This window comes from Oncorhynchus keta, chromosome 2 (genome assembly GCF_023373465.1).
Source record: "Oncorhynchus keta strain PuntledgeMale-10-30-2019 chromosome 2, Oket_V2, whole genome shotgun sequence".
NCBI lineage: Eukaryota > Metazoa > Chordata > Actinopteri > Salmoniformes > Salmonidae > Oncorhynchus > Oncorhynchus keta.
In genome coordinates, this window is record NC_068422.1 from 69131058 (window position 1) to 69148547 (window position 17490).

The following is a 17490-nucleotide window of genomic DNA, read 5'->3' on the forward strand; positions in this document are numbered from 1 at the left end:
GGGATCAATAGTGTTTAGACAGCAGAGCAGATTTTCTAAGCGCCGGATCAATAGGAAAGAGAGAGGGGAAAATACCCAGCTTTTCTTTGGGTGTTGTAGTAAATACGAACAAATCAGTGGCCTTAGGCTAAATGGATTGACCAGCTGTTTCCAACTTCTGTGCTGTAAATAAAGATCTATTCTGAAGTCTCTGACGGAGGCCCAAAGCCACCAACAGCACTAGGCTGCCTCAGACACACACCTGACAGGACAAGGAGAGCAGGGGACATAGGGACATGGGGGTAGTGGGGGATCTATAGAGAGGATTCAAGGCCAGGGGGCCTGGAGCAACTAGGACTAATAAAATGCTGCTCGAAGAGCTACCCTCCGTAGGACAGGTGAAACCAAAGGGTTCCCAGAGCCAATTCATACGGGCCAGTGAAATCATGGAGGGTGATATACACTGCTCAAAAAAATAAAGGGAACACTAAAATAACACATCCTAGATCTGAATGAATGAAATATTCTTATTAAATACTTTTTTCTTTACACAGTTGAATGTGCTGACAACAAAATCACACAAAAATGATCAATGGAAATCAAATGTATCAACCCATGGAGGTCTGGATTTGGAGTGACACTCAAAATTAAAGTGGAAAACCACACTACAGGCTGATCCAACTTTGATGTAATGTCCTTAAAACGAGTCAAAATGAGGCTCAGTAGTGTGTGTGGCCTCCACGTGCCTGTATGACCTCCCTACAACGCCTGGGTATGATCCTGATGAGGTGGCGGATAGTCTCCTGAGGGATGCCCTCCCAGACCTGGACTAAAGCATCCGCCAACTCCTGGACAGTCTGTGGTGCAACGTGGCGTTGGTGGATGGAGCGAGACATGATGTCCCAGATGTGCTCAATTGGATTCAGGTCTGGGGAACGGGCGGGCCAGTCCATATCATCAATGCCTTCCTCTTGCAGGAACTGCTGACACACTCCAGCCACATGAGGTCTAGCATTGTCTTGCATTAGGAGGAACCCAGGGCCAACCGCACCAGCATATGGTCTCACAAGGGGTCTGAGGATCTCATCTCGGTACCTAATGGCAGTCAGGCTACCTCTGGCGAGCACATGGAGGGCTGTGCGGCCCCCCCAAAGAAATGCCACCCCACACCATGTCTGACCCACCGCCAAACCAGTCATGCTGGAGGATGTTGCAGGCAGCAGAACGTTCTCCACGGCGTCTCCAGACTGTCACGTCTGTCACATGTGCTCAGTGTGAACCTGCTTTCATCTGTGAAGTGCACAGGGCGCCAGTGGCGAATTTGCCAATCTTGGTGTTCTCTGGCAAATGCCAAACGTCCTGCATGGTGTTGGGCTGTAAGCACAACCCCCACCTGTGGACGTCAGGCCCTCATACCACCCTCATGGAGTCTGTTTCTGACCTTTTGAGCAGACACATGCACATCTGTGGCCTCCTGGAGCTCATTTTGCAGGGCTCTGGCAGTGCTCCTCCTGCTCCTTCTTGCACAAAGGCGGAGGTAGCGGTCATGCTGCTGGGTTGTTGTCCTCCTCCACGTCTCCTGATGTACTGGCCTGTCTCCTGGTAGCGCCTCCATGCTCTGGACACTACGCTGACAGACACAGCAAACCTTCTTGCCACATCTCGCATTGATGTGCCACCCTGGATGAGCTGCACTACCTGAGCCACTTGTGTGGGTTGTAGACTCAGTCTCATGCTACCACTAGAGTGAAAGCACCGCCAGCATTCAAAAGTGACCAAAACATCAGCCAGGAAGCATAGGAACTGAGAAGTGGTCTGTGGTCACCACCTGCAGAACCACTCCCTTATTGGGGGTGTCTTGCTAATTGCCTATAATTTCCACCTGTTATCTATTCCATTTGCACAACAGCATGTGAAATTTATTGTCAATCAGTGTTGCTTCCTAAGTGGACAGTTTGATTTCACAGAAGTGTGATTGACTTGGAGTTACATTGTGTTGTTTAAGTGTTCCCTTTATTTTTTTGAGTAGTGTATTTTGATGATGTGTATTTTAGTATGTCTGTGACCTTATCTCCTGAAAACTCTGAAAATGCCACAACAAAGAGATGGATGTTTTTCAGCTCATTGTAAGAGAAGAATCCGATAAATAAACTTGATTCACGATAGGTCACAAAAGATGACTTTTTGGCTAACTTAAAAATAGTCATTAGGTGAACAGTCGTTTGACATCGTGGAGTGTGGCAGGTCAGATATGTCAGCCAGAGTACTGGGCTAATCAGAGTTGAGCATCCTGACAGGATGACTGATCACATGGTGTGTTCCCCTCACCTCTAGAATTATTAAAGAAAAACACCACCTGCCAAGCTCGCCTAGACCCACACCACTCATTGGTAAACCACCCTGGAAAATTTTTAATTCATCACCAAGTCCTCAGCCCAAACAAAACACACATTGGACGACCAAACAATAAAAGAACCCCTGGTCATTCCTGATTGCCTACAAATACAGTGAAACGACACATTCAAAGAGAACGAGTGTGTTAAAGGATGGCTGTTGACTCTAGCTGCAGGACGGGGGGGCTGAGGAATGATTGGCTTGGCTGTGCTTGGACAATAAGACAGGGGTTGACTAAACCCCCCTGATGGTCTTCTCCCTGGCGGGGGTGCTGCTGATGGAAGAAGGTTACAGCAACAGAGGCATACCGGTGCCTCTGTGCTGCTGGTCTGGTCCAGCGGTCCATCCGTTACTGGAACACACACTCACTAAGTGATTTATAATTGCTCTCATTCTGCCACTCTGTCAGTGAGAATGCCGGTGACATGAAAGGGCTCCGCTCTGCATATCAGCTGACAGACAACCTGGAGTTTGGTGACGCTGTGGAGGCTGCAACACTCCAGACTAACTGATCCCAGACAGACACAAACCTCCAATTACACACTCATATCCACACTGGACAGATCTTTATCTCCAAACAAATAGAACAGAGTCATCAGCCATGTTGTGTGATTGATTTCGAGGCCATTTAACACAATAATCTATATGTTAAATGTGTACATTATATTTGTTGTTCAATATGTCTGTGTGTGTGAGTTCCTAAGCTCTCTCCTCTCTCTGCGGTAAAGGTCACTGTAGATTGGGCATTTAAAGCTTCTGGTGGCTGAGCCGAGGAACCTGCCCACGTTAGATTTCAACTCATTGCCTTCCCAGGCACATTACCTTAATGATGCTATTCCTCACACCTCTATCTCGGCAGATGGGGAGATACAGAAATGAGAAAGGCAGTAAAGACATTCTAATGTCCTTCCCAGCCATTCAATTCCGGCTCTCTCTGCCTGCATCCACACAAAGGAGCAGTGAAGCAATACTCCTTGTTTTTCCCTCAACAACCAACCAAGCTATATATGTGGATACAAAAGCTGTATGCAGAAACTGCCATTAAACATTTATATTGCAGGTTTCCCGAAATCCTTGCTCTATTTTTGTTCGGTAATAGGATTGTTTTTTAAAATATTAAAACTGTTGGTCTTGACAAATGTAAAGCCTGCCTATTCTGCTCCTTCCTGGCGCCTGATCAAAACCCATTTACTCCACCGGGGGGGATTGAACGAGACGTCTGATCGTTAACCCCGTCTCACCCTCTGCCGAGGCCTCACCCATGGGGGAGATGTTTACTGCCTGTTGTGTCAGCTGTTCACCCCCAAGATGTCAGCCCTGCATCTCAGTCTCAGTGGCCCTGGGTGGGTGCACCCTGTACACTGCACAGTCCCAGCTCCTTCTCACACGCCCTGCTGTTCAGTCTATGCTGTCTTTGATGCCACATGTCAAAAAGCGCACCCCATCTTCTTCTCCCTCCGCCCCTCACCCATCCTCTCAGCGATTAAGCATTTATTATTTTCATTAGTGCTTTTCATTTTACACTAGATTAAGCTAATTAAGTAGTGTATTTGTTAGCAGAAATGCTGCAGTCACTGTTCTAAGATGTACTGGGTGTTTGTCTGCTGGGACAGGCTACATAAGTAAGAAGGGGTTACTGTGCTATGCTAGGCAGGTAAAAGTCACAATGCTTTAAATAGGACTGAATATCTCCTCATTCTCTAGAGAAAAGATCTTGAATGCTTTTTAAATATGTAATGGCAATTTAATTGCTGATGAAATCTAGGCATTTTCTCCATATTGTCTATGAAAGCTCACCTCAGGATTGAGCTGAGGAGAGGTTATCAGAGAGTGGTCATTAACGTGGTCAAGTCCCTAAAGACCATCTGATCCACACTGTGGCCTGTCTGTGTAAGCCGTTTCCCCTCCCTGTCTTTGAGGTATTTGGGGTATCCGGGGCGGAGGGGGAGACAGGGGCTGTTGAGAGTGTTTATGTTGCGGATCTGGACACAGGCTTCTAATGTGTAACACAGGACACTCCAGTATGTAGATGCCCCGGGCTATTCTCTAAGTGGTCTTTACTTTGAAAACACAGGTACCCTCCAGGGGGATGGGGTGGGCCTGCTGATACAGGATGGGGGGCAAGAGCCCTGCTCAGAGCCCCATGCAACGCTCGGAATAATATATCCATACATCATCAGTCCGTGTCAGACTTTGATTCACGGCAGAGGACTTGCCGAAACCACTGTGGTATTAGCTTTAATAATGCAAGCTGGGGTTAGGCGCTTACTCTTTTCTGACAAATATGGGCAAATCAATTAATTCCACTGACACTCTCCCAAAGCACACATATAAATCCAACATGGACGCTTGCTTTTGTGTTTTTGTTTTATCAAGCAAAGCAAGCAAGAATAACTTCACGTTTTTATGTCCTAATTCTAAAATAACCCGAGAGGATAAGGCATTTGTTATCGTTATAAACACATTTTTAAAGTAGATATTGACTTTAAAAATCTCAAATGAGGTCTGGAACACTTTGATGAGAAAATATGTTTTATATGCTAGTGCATTATGAGAATCATTCAAAGCAGCAGGACATGATAATATGACACATATTGACCAAGTCCAGAATGCACTCAATGCACCTAACATAACAAGCACACTAATATCCCCACCTAGAAAACCTCCTACACACAACACTTTAATTATGCACATAGAACATATCCAACATCTTGTCAATAGCCTCATATCAGTAAACAAATGCTACCACAGCAAATTTAAAAAATGCATTGTTCTTATTCACATTTGTAGCTGGCTTTCACAGCTCGCTGTCAATTTCAAGCTATACAGTGAGAACGAGACTGTTTTTTGTGTAAACTTTTACATGTTTCCAATCTCAGAGGAGAAGACTATCGACTTCAGGTGCTTAACATGATAGTGGAGACCTTGGTAAAGAGCACCAGCAGGCCCCTCTCTCTCTCTCTCTCTCTCTCTCTCTCTGTTTTTGCCTCTATCGGTCTCTCGCTCTCTCTCTCTGTCTTTGTCTGTCTCTGTCTTTGTCTCTGTCTCTATTGGTCTCTCTCTCTGTCTTTGTCTGTCTCTGTCTCTATTGGTCTCTCTCTCTCTCTCTCTCTCTCTCTCTCTCTTTGTCTCTGTCTCTCTTTGTCTCTGTCTCTATTGGTCTTTCTCTCTCTCTCTTTGTCTCTGTCTCTCTCTCTCTTTGTCTCTGTCTGTCTTTGTCTCTGTCTCTATCGGTCTCTCTCTCTCGGCCAATAATGAACACAGTGCCGTGACAAAGGCCATTACGTTTGCTGGTCTTATCAATACTTCTAAAAGCAGAACATCAATAGTTGTGAGGGGCACAGGATGTTTCGGCTAGTGAGACACAGTTAAGCTGAGAGATGCTCACCAGAGAGGTGACATGAAGGAGAGGGTGACCCAATTAAAACAATGGAAATTCAGACTCCACTGCCAGTCACACAGGCAATGAGCTAAAGCCCATGAGACAAAAGGGAACAAGCTTTATCAGTCCCAAAAAAGCCCTATCCCCACATTAATATTCTATCCTAATGAAACCTTTCTACATTTCTTCATCGCTCTACACTTGTCTGTCAGTCGTTTGACTCATAAATATTGTCTTATTATTATCATCATCGTAATTTCTTCCCTGATACACTGGAAAATTCTGTGGCAATTATCGAAGTGACAGGTGAAACAGGAACGAGCTGAAAAATAAATGAAGGGTTGCCATGACGACATGACCGGCGAGAGGGAATCAGATGTGCGTATGTGTGGGCGTGCGTGTTGGTCACGTGACCCAGCCAGCCTCGGCTGCACAGCGCTACATTGAAGCCCCGCAGACCAAAGGACACTTAACCTCAATAGCTGGCAGCAATCGGAGGCCCATTTATTAGCTATTTCTGTCTAAAGGTCAGGGTGGCTATATGTCTGGGGCTGGGGCTCCAAGCAGGCAGGATGCTCTGCTCTTCTCTCCCCAAAGACAGGCTCTGTGGGCTGGGCTAGAGTCAGGCACCGGGGCAGGCCACTGTGCTGTGGCGTATTTACAGCCTGCATTTAAAGCATATGACAGTGTTATACCATAGCTGGGCTACAGCTGAACATATGGTCAGGTGGAATATATACGCTCATGAACAGACAAACGCACACATCTGCGGTACAGGACAGCCTGCTACAGTGATATGCAGTGAGACAACAGGGTTGAGGAGGGCGAGATGTTAAACATGACAGAGACAGATTGAAGTGGCTTGTGAAAGAGCAAGGATGAGAGCCAGCTGCCTATGGGTGCTGTTAGGAGTTGAATTATGGATCATTGTCATCCATATAATGAATGTATATGTTCATTAACATGACAAACCCATGGCTGTCTGTGTGAACGGTCTCCGTCCATCTGTGACCCCCCCCCCCTTATTATGAAAACAATACCCGATGCACAGACCAGGGTTAATATTTGAGCAGGTGTAAAATGGAATTGGAAACTAAATGACTTGGTTCAGATGTTAATTATGAAACACCTTGCACAAATATATCTAGATTGCGCCAAATATATCTAGATTGCGCCAAATATATCTAGATTGCGCCAAATATATCTAGATTGCGTGTTTTCCTGGAAAGAGGTGGTTGGTTGATTCAAATTGGTTCAAACACATTGTAACTGGGTGACCCATAAAGCAGCTAAATGTCCGTTTACAGTATGATCAGATGAAATAGAGGTGTTTTAGTGGGACGCTCCAAGGATAGAATCTACCTTTAGGATCTTAAACCATATTCTACAGATCTGAACACAGTACACAAAATATACACCAATACATAGTGAATACAGTGAAAGGTCACATAAACAAACTTCCATATAGACAAAGACTTTGTGGAGGAGTGTTTTTCTTCCAACCACAATTACCACTGATTAGCATTGACTTAAAACGCAAAACAACAACATAACAAAACAATTCTGTCGATTCTGACACCGGAGCGAATGGAGAAGCTTAAAATATACATATATATATATATATATATATATATATATAAAACACAATTCAAACAAGCGGGAGAAATGCTTTCATCCCACTGCAGCAATTATGGATCTAATCAGAGCTTTCTGCATGAAGGTACCGCTCTCCTATCTCGCTCCCATTTGCATCATAACACAGCGTGCAATATTAATTTCCGAGTTTACTGCTTATTGGAAGAGCAAAGTATGAAAAGCCATTAAGGGCTGCAAATGGGAAAGCTATTTGCTGTCACACGGATTCGGCTCTATTAAAAAGAAAAATCTTGTTAACTGTTTGGAATTAGTCATTTGGCAAAAGGCATTCTGCCGCACTCCACTAAAATACGTAATTATGCTTCTCTGCTTTCTCCCCCCTATTTCTCTTTCATTTGTACAAGCGTGGGAGGCAAGAAGGGTGGATGGGGTTTGAGGGCATCAGGGGTGAGTAAGTGGAAGCAAAGGTAATTAAAGTTGGTGGCTATCTGTTTGGTTAATGCATGGAGCAGGACAACAGGAACACACACACACACACACACACACACACACACACACACACACACACACACACACACACACACACACACACACACACACACACACACACACACACACACACACACACACACACACACACACACACACACACACACACACACACACACCCCCTGGGGGTTGAAGGAAGGAGATGAGGAGAATCAGCCTTCTGTCTCTCTCAGTCTCTGGCAGGTCCCCAGGCTCTCATCTGGAACACATTTTACCCAATCCAGCCCGCCTGTAGCCCAGCATACTAGCACAGTCCAGCCCTGCTGTAGCCCAGCATACTAGCACAAACCAGCCCTGCTGTAGTCCAGTATACTAGCACAATCCAGCCCTCCTGTAGTCTGGCATACTTGCACAATCCAGCCCTGCTACAGCCCAGTATACTAGTACAATCCTGCCCTGTAGCCCTCCAGTAGTCCAGTATACTAGCACAATCCAGACCTGCTATAGCCCAGCATACTAGCACAATCCAGACCCCTGTAGTCCAGTATACAAGCACAATCCAGCCCTGCTGTACTCCAGTATACCAGCACAATACATAACTGCTGTAGTCCAGTATACTAACACAATCCAGACCTGCTGTAGTCCAGTATACTAGCACCATCCAGCCCTGCTGTAGCCCAGCATACCAGCACAATACAGACATCCTGTAGCCCAGAATACTAGCACAATCCAGCCCTCCTGTAGCCCAGCATACCAGCACAATCCAGCCCTGCTGTAGTCCAGTATACTAGCACAATCCTGCCCTCCTGTAGTCCAGTATACTAGCACAATCCAGACCTGCTATAGCCCAGCATACTAGCACAATCCAGACCTCCTGAAGCACAGCATACAAGCACCATCCAGCCCTGCTGTAGCCCAGCATACTAGCACAATCCAGACGTCCTGTAGCCCAGCAAACTAGCACCATACAGCCCTCCTTAAGTCCAGTATACAAGCACAATCCAGCCCTGCTATAGTCCAGCATACTAGCACAATCCACCCCTCCTGTAGCCCAACATACTAGCACAATCCAGCCCTCCTGTAGTCAAGCATACTAGCACAATCCAGACCTCCTGTAGCCCAGCATACTAGCACAATCCAGACCTCCTGTAGCCCAGCATACTAGCACGATCCAGCCCTCCTGTAATCCAGTATACTAGCACAATCCAGCCCTGCTGTAGTCCAGTATAGTAGCACAATCCAGCCCTCCTGTAGTCCAGCATACTTGCACAATCCAGCCCTGCTATAGCCCAGTATACTAGAACAATCCTGCCCTCCTGTAGTCCAGTATACTAGCACAATCCAGACCTGCTATAGCCCAGCATACTGGCACAATCCAGACCTCCTGTAGCCCAGCAAACTAGCACAATCCAGACCTGCTGTAGTCCAGTATACAAGCACAATCCAGCCCTGCTGTAAGTCTAGTATACCAGCACAATCCATACCTGCTGTAGTCCAGTATACTAGCACAATCCAGCCCTGCTGTACTCCTGCTATAGCCCAGCATACTAGCACAATCCAGACCTCCTGTAGCCCAGCAAACTAGCACCATACAGCCCTTCTTTAGCCCAGTATACAAGCACAATCGAGCCCTGCTATAGCCCAGCATACTAGCACAATCCAGCCCTCCTGTAGTCAAGCATACGAGCACAATCCATCCCTCCTGTAGCCAAACATACTAGCACAATCCAGCCCTCATGTAGCCCAGCATACGAGCACAATCAAAACCTGCTATAGCCAATTATTCTAGCACAATCCAGCCCTCCTGTAGCCCACCGTACAAGCACGATCCAGCCCTCCTGTAATCCAGTATACTAGCACAATCCAGCCCTCCTGTAGTCCAGCATACTTGCACAATCCAGCCCTGCTATAGCCCAGCATACTAGCACAATCCATCCCTCCTGTAGTCCAGCATACTAGCACAATCCAGCCCTCCTGTAGCCCAGCATACTATCACAATCCAGACCTGCTGTAGTTCAGAATACTAGCACAATACAGCCCTGCTGTAGTCCAGTACACTAGCACAATCCAGCCCTGCTTTACTCCAGTATACTAGCACAATCCAGACCTGCTATAGCCCAGCATACTAGCACAATCCAGACCTCCTGTAGTCCAGTATACTAGCACAATCCAGCCCTGCTATAGCCCAGTATACTAGCACAATCCATCCCTCCTGTAGTCCAGCATACTAGCACAATCCAGACCTGCTGTAAGTCTAGTATACCAGCACAATCCATACCTGCTGTAGTCCAGTATACTAGCACAATCCAGCCCTGCTGTACTCCTGCTATAGCCCAGCATACTAGCACAATCCAGACCTCCTGTAGCCCAGCAAACTAGCACCATACAGCCCTTCTTTAGCCCAGTATACAAGCACAATCGAGCCCTGCTATAGCCCAGCATACTAGCACAATCCAGCCCTCCTGTAGTCAAGCATACGAGCACAATCCATCCCTCCTGTAGTCCAGCATACTAGCACAATCCAGCCCTCCTGTAGCCCAGCATACTATCACAATCCAAACCTGCTATAGCCAATTATTCTAGCACAATCCAGCCCTCCTGTAGCCCACCGTACAAGCACAATCCAGCCCTCCTGTAATCCAGTATACTAGCACAATCCAGCCCTCCTGTAGTCCAGCATACTAGCACAATCCAGCCCTGCTATAGCCCAGCATACTAGCACAATCCATCCCTCCTGTAGTCCAGCATACTAGCACAATCCAGCCCTCCTGTAGCCCAGCATACTATCACAATCCAGACCTGCTGTAGTTCAGAATACTAGCACAATACAGCCCTGCTGTAGTCCAGTATACTAGCACAATCCATACCTCCTGTAGCCCAGCATACCAGCATAATCCAGCCCTGCTGTAGTACAGTACACTAGCACAATCCAGCCCTGCTGTACTCCAGTATACCAGCACAATACAGACCTCCTGTAGCCCAGAATACTAGCACAATCCAGCCCTCCTGTAGCCCAGTATACCAGCACAATCCAGCCCTCCTGTAGTCCAGCATACTAGCACAATCCAGCCCTCCTGTAGTCCAGGATACTAGCACAATCCAGCCCCTGCTATATGCTACAAAATGCTAGCACCATCCAGACCTCCTGTAGCCCAGAATACTAGCACAATCCAGCCCTCCTGTAGCCCAGAATACTAACACCATGCAGCCCTCATGTAGCCCAGAATACTAGCACAATCCAGCCCTACTGTAGTCCAGTATACTAGCACCATCCAGCCCTGCTGTAGTCCAGAACACTAGCACAATCCAGCCCTGCAATAGTCCAGCATACTAGCACCATCCAGCCCTCCTGTAGCCCAGCATACTAGCACAATCCAGCCCTCCTGTAGTCAAGCATACTAGCACGATCCATCCCTCCTGTAGCCCAGCATACTAGCACAATCCAGCCCTCATGTAGCCCAGCATACTAGCACAATCCAGCCCTGCTACAGCCCAGTATACTACCACCATACAGCCCTCCTTTAGCCCAGCATACTAGCACAAGCACAATCCAGACCTCCTGTAGCCCAGCAAACTAGCACCATCCAGCCCTGCTGTAGCCCAGCATACTAGCACAATCCAGACCTCCTGTAGCCCAGTATACTAGCACCATACAGCCCTCCTTTAGCCCAGTATACAAGCACAATCCAGCCCTCCTGTAGTCAAGCATACTAGCACAATCCAGCCCTCCTGTAGCCCAGCATACTAGCACAATCCAGCCCTCATGTAGCCCAGCATACTAGCACAATCCTGCCCTCCTGTAGTCCAGCATACTAGCACAATCCAGACCTGCTATAGCCCAGCATACTAGCACAATCCAGACCTCCTGTAGTCCAGTATACTAGCACAATCCAGACCTCCTGTAGCCCAGCATACTAGCACAAACCAGCCCTGCTGTAGTCCAGTATACTAGCACAATCCAGCCCTCCTGTAGTCCAGCATACTTGCACAATCCAGCCCTGCTACAGCCCAGTATACTAGTACAATCCTGCCCTCCAGTAGTCCAGTATACTAGCACAATCCAGACCTGCTATAGCCCAGCATACTAGCACAATCCAGACCTGCTGTAGTCCAGTATACAAGCACAATCCAGCCCTGCTGTAAGTCTAGTATACCAGCACAATCCATACCTGCTGTAGTCCAGTATACTAGCACAATCCAGCCCTGCTGTACTCCTGCTATAGTCCAGCATACTAGCACAATCCAGACCTCCTGTAGCCCAGCAAACTAGCACCATACAGCCCTTCTTTAGCCCAGTATACAAGCACAACCGAGCCCTGCTATAGCCCAGCATACTAGCACAATCCAGCCCTCCTGTAGTCAAGCATACGAGCACAATCCATCCCTCCTGTAGCCAAACATACTAGCACAATCCAGCCCACATGTAGCCCAGCATACGAGCACAATCCAAACCTGCTATAGCCAATTATTCTAGCACAATCCAGCCCTCCTGTAGCCCACCATACAAGCACGATCCAGCCCTCCTGTAATCCAGTATACTAGCACAATCCAGCCCTCCTGTAGCCCAGCATACTAGCACAATCCAGCCCTGCTACAGCCCAGTATACTAGTACAATCCTGCCCTCCAGTAGTCCAGCATACTAGCACAATCCAGATCTGCTATAGCCCAGCATACTAGCACAATCCTGCCCTCCTGTAGTCCAGCATACTAGCACAATCCATACCTCCTGTAGCCCAGCATACCAGCATAATCCAGCCCTGCTGTAGTACAGTACACTAGCACAATCCAGCCCTGCTGTACTCCAGTATACCAGCACAATACAGACCTCCTGTAGCCCAGAATACTAGCACAATCCAGCCCTCCTGTAGCCCAGTATACAAGCACAATCCAGACCTGCTATAGCCCAGCATACCAGCACAATCCAGACCTCCTGTAGCCCAGCATACTAGCACAATCCAGCCCTGCTATATGCCCAAAATGCTAGCACAATCCAGACCTGCTGTAGCCCAGCACACAATCCAGACCTCCTGTAGCCCAGCATACAAGCACAATCCAGCCCTGTAATCCTGTAGTCCAGTATACTAGCACAATCCAGCCCTCCTGTAGTCCAGCATACTAGCACAATCCAGCCCTGCTGTAGTCCAGAACACAAGCACAATCCAGCCCTGCAAAGTCCAGCAAACTAGCACCATCCAGCCCTCCTGTAACCCAGCATACTAGCACAATCCAGCCCTCCTGTAGTCCAGTATACTAGCACAATCCAGACCTGCTATAGCCCAGCATACTAGCACAATCCAGACCTGCTAGCCCAGCAAACCAGCATACCATCCAGCCACAATCCAGACCTGTAGCCCAGCATACTAGCACCATCCAGCCCTGCTGTAGCCCAACATACTAGCACAATCCAGACCTCCTGTAGCACAGCAAACTAGCACCATACAGCCCTCCTGTAGTCAAGCATACTAGCACAATCCAGCCCTCCTGTACTCCAGCATACTAGAACAATCCAGCCCTCATGTAGCCCAGTATACTAGCACAATCCTGCCCTCCTGTAGTCTAGTATACTAGCACAATCCAGCCCTGCTATAGCCCAGTATACTAGCACAATCCTGCCCTCCTGTAGTCCAGTATACTAGCACAATCCAGCCCTCCTGTAGCCCAGCATACTATCACAATCCAGACCTGCTGTAGTTCAGAATACTAGCACAATCCAGCCCTGCTGTAGTCCAGTATACTAGCACAATCCATACCTCCTGTAGCCCAGCATACTAGCATAATCCAGCCCTGCTGTAGTCCAGCATACAGCACAACTAGCACAAAGCAGCCCAGCCCTGCTGCTGTACTCCAGTATACCAGCACAATACAGACCTCCTGTAGCCCAGAATACTAGCACAATCCAGCCCTCCTGTAGCCCAGTATACAAGCACAATCCAGACCTGCTATAGTCCAGCATACTAGCACAATCCAGCCCTGTTGTAGTCCAGGATACTAGCACAATCCAGCCCTGCTATATGCTACAAAATGCTAGCACCATCCAGACCTCCTGTAGCCCAGAATACTAGCACAATCCAGCCCTCCTGTAATCCAGTATACTAGCACAATCCAGCCCTGCTGTCCAGTCAGTATACTAGCACAATCCAGCCCTACTGTAGTCCAGTATACTAGCACCATCCAGCCCTGCTGTAGTCCAGAACACTAGCACAATCCAGCCCTGCAATAGTCCAGCATACTAGCACCATCCAGCCCTCCTGTAGCCCAGCATACTAGCACAATCCAGCCCTGCTATAGCCCAGCATACTAGCACAATCCAGACCTCCTGTAGCCCAGCATACTAGCACCATCCAGCCCTGCTGTAGCCCAGCATACTAGCACAATCCAGACCTCCTGTAGCCCAGCATACTAGCACCATACAGCCCTCCTTTAGCCCAGTATACGAGCAAAATGCAGCCCTGCTGTAGTCCAGTATACTAGCACAATCCAGACCTGCTATAGCCCAGCATACTAGCACAATCCAGACCTCCTGTAGCCCAGCATACTAGCACCATCCAGCCCTGCTGTAGCCCAGCATACTAGCACAATCCAGACCTCCTGTAGCCCAGCATACTAGCACGATACAGCCCTCCTGTAGCCCAGTATACAAGCACAATCCAGCCCTCCTGTAGTCAAGCATACTAGCACAATCCAGCCCTCCTGTAGCCCAGCATACTAGCACAATCCAGCCCTCATGTAGCCCAGCATACTAGCACAATCCAGCCCTCCTGTAGTCCAGCATACTAGCACAATCCAGACCTGCTATAGCCCAGCATACTAGCACAATCCAGACCTCCTGTAGTCCAGCATACTAGCACAATCCAGACCTCCTGTAGCCCAGCATACTAGCACAAACCAGCCCTGCTGTAGTCCAGTATACTAGCACAATCCAGCCCTCCTGTAGTCTGGCATACTTGCACAATCCAGCCCTGCTACAGCCCAGTATACTAGCACAATCCTGCCCTCCAGTAGTCCAGTATACTAGCACAATCCAGACCTGCTATAGCCCAGCATACTAGCACAATCCAGACCTGCTGTAGTCCAGTATACAAGCACAATCCAGCCCTGCTGTAAGTCTAGTATACCAGCACAATCCATACCTGCTGTAGTCCAGTATACTAGCACAATCCAGCCCTGCTGTACTCCTGCTATAGCCCAGCATACTAGCACAATCCAGACCTCCTGTAGCCCAGCAAACTAGCACCATACAGCCCTTCTTTAGCCCAGTATACAAGCACAATCGAGCCCTGCTATAGCCCAGCATACTAGCACAATCCAGCCCTCCTGTAGTCAAGCATACGAGCACAATCCATCCCTCCTGTAGCCAAACATACTAGCACAATCCAGCCCTCATGTAGCCCAGCATACGAGCACATTCCAAACCTGCTATAGCCAATTATTCTAGCACAATCCAGCCCTCCTGTAGCCCACCATACAAGCACGATCCAGCCCTCCTGTAATCCAGTATACTAGCACAATCCAGCCCTCCTGTAGTCCAGCATACTTGCACAATCCAGCCCTGCTATAGCCCAGTATACTAGCACAATCCATCCCTCCTGTAGCCCAGCATACTATCACAATCCAGACCTGCTGTAGTTCAGAATACTAGCACAATACAGCCCTGCTGTAGTCCAGTATACTAGCACAATCCATACCTCCTGTAGCCCAGCATACCAGCATAATCCAGCCCTGCTGTAGTACAGTACACTAGCACAATCCAGCCCTGCTGTACTCCAGTATACCAGCACAATACAGACCTCCTGTAGCCCAGAATACTAGCACAATCCAGCCCTCCTGTAGCCCAGTATACAAGCACAATCCAGACCTGCTATAGTCCAGCATACTAGCACAATCCAGCCCTGCTGTAGTCCAGGATACTAGCACAATCCAGCCCTGCTATATGCTACAAAATGCTAGCACCATCCAGACCTCCTGTAGCCCAGCATACAAGCACAATCCAGCCCTCCTGTAATCCAGTATACTAGCACAATCCAGCCCTGCTGTAGTCCAGTATACTAGCACAATCCAGCCCTCCTGTAGTCCAGCATTCTAGCACAATCCAGCCCTGCTGTAGTCCAGAACACAAGCACAATCCAGCCCTGCAATAGTCCAGCAAACTAGCACCATCCAGCCCTCCTGTAGCCCAGCATACTAGCACAATCCTGCCCTCCTGTAGTCCAGTATACTAGCACAATCCAGACCTGCTATAGCCCAGCATACTAGCACAATCCAGACCTCCTGTAGCCCAGCAAACTAGCACCATCCAGCCCTGCTGTAGCCCAGCATACTAGCACAATCCAGACCTCCTGTAGCCCAGTATACTAGCACCATACAGCCCTCCTTTAGCCCAGTATACAAGCACAATCCAGCCCTCCTGTAGTCAGCATACTAGTACAATCCTGCCCTCCAGTAGTCCAGCATACTAGCACAATCCAGATCTGCTATAGCCCAGCATACTAGCACAATCCTGCCCTCCTGTAGTCCAGCATACTAGCACAATCAAGATCTGCTATAGCCCAGCATACTAGCACAATCCAGACCTCCTGTAGTCCAGTATACTAGCACAATCCAGACCTCCTGTAGCCCAGCATACTAGCACAAACCAGCCCTGCTGTAGTCCAGTATACTAGCACAATCCAGCCCTCCTGTAGTCTGGCATACTTGCACAATCCAGCCCTGCTACAGCCCAGTATACTAGTACAATCCTGCCCTCCAGTAGTCCAGTATACTAGCACAATCCAGACCTGCTATAGCCCAGCATACTAGCACAATCCAGACCTCCTGTAGTCCAGTATACTAGCACAATCCATACCTTCTGTAGCCCAGCATACTAGCATAATCCAGCCCTGCTGTAGTCCAGTATACAAGCACAATCCAGCCCTGCTGTACTCCAGTATACCAGCACAATACATAACTGCTGTAGTCCAGTATACTAACACAATCCAGACCTGCTGTAGTCCAGTATACTAGCACCATCCAGCCCTGCTGTAGCCCAGCATACTAGCACAATACAGACATCCTGTAGCCCAGAATACTAGCACAATCCAGCCCTCCTGTAGCCCAGTATACAAGTACAATCCAGACCTGCTATAGTCCAGCATACTAGCACAATCCAGCCCTGCTGTAGTCCAGGATACTAGCAAAATCCAGCCCTGCTATAGCCCAGAATACTAGCACCATCCAGACCTCCTGTAGCCCAGCATACTAGCACGATCCAGCCCTCCTGTAATCCAGTATACTTGCACAATCCAGCCCTGCTGTAGTCCAGTATACTAGCACAATCCATCCCTCCTGTAGTCCAGCATTCTTGCACAATCCAGCCCTGCTGTAGTCCAGGATACTAGCACAATCCAGCCCTGCTATCGTCCAGTATACTAACACAACCCAGCCCCCCTGTAGCCCAGCATTCTAGCACAATCCAGCCCTGCTGTAGTCCAGCATTCTAGCACAATCCAGCCCTGCTGTACTCCAGTATACCAGCACAATACAGACCTCCTGTAGCCCAGAATACTAGCACAATCCAGCCCTCCTGTAGCCCAGTATACAAGCACAATCCAGACCTGCTATAGACCAGCATACTAGCACAATCCAGCCCTGCTGTAGTCCAGGATACTAGCAC

General features: G+C 48.3%; 1 protein-coding gene across 8 annotated transcripts in view; it reads right to left on the bottom strand.

Moving 5' to 3' along the window:
* Window positions 1–17490, bottom strand: part of LOC118359337 (centrosome-associated protein CEP250-like) — a 216902-nt gene that overhangs the window by 47119 nt on the left and 152293 nt on the right. The gene's annotated exons all lie outside the window — the stretch shown is intronic.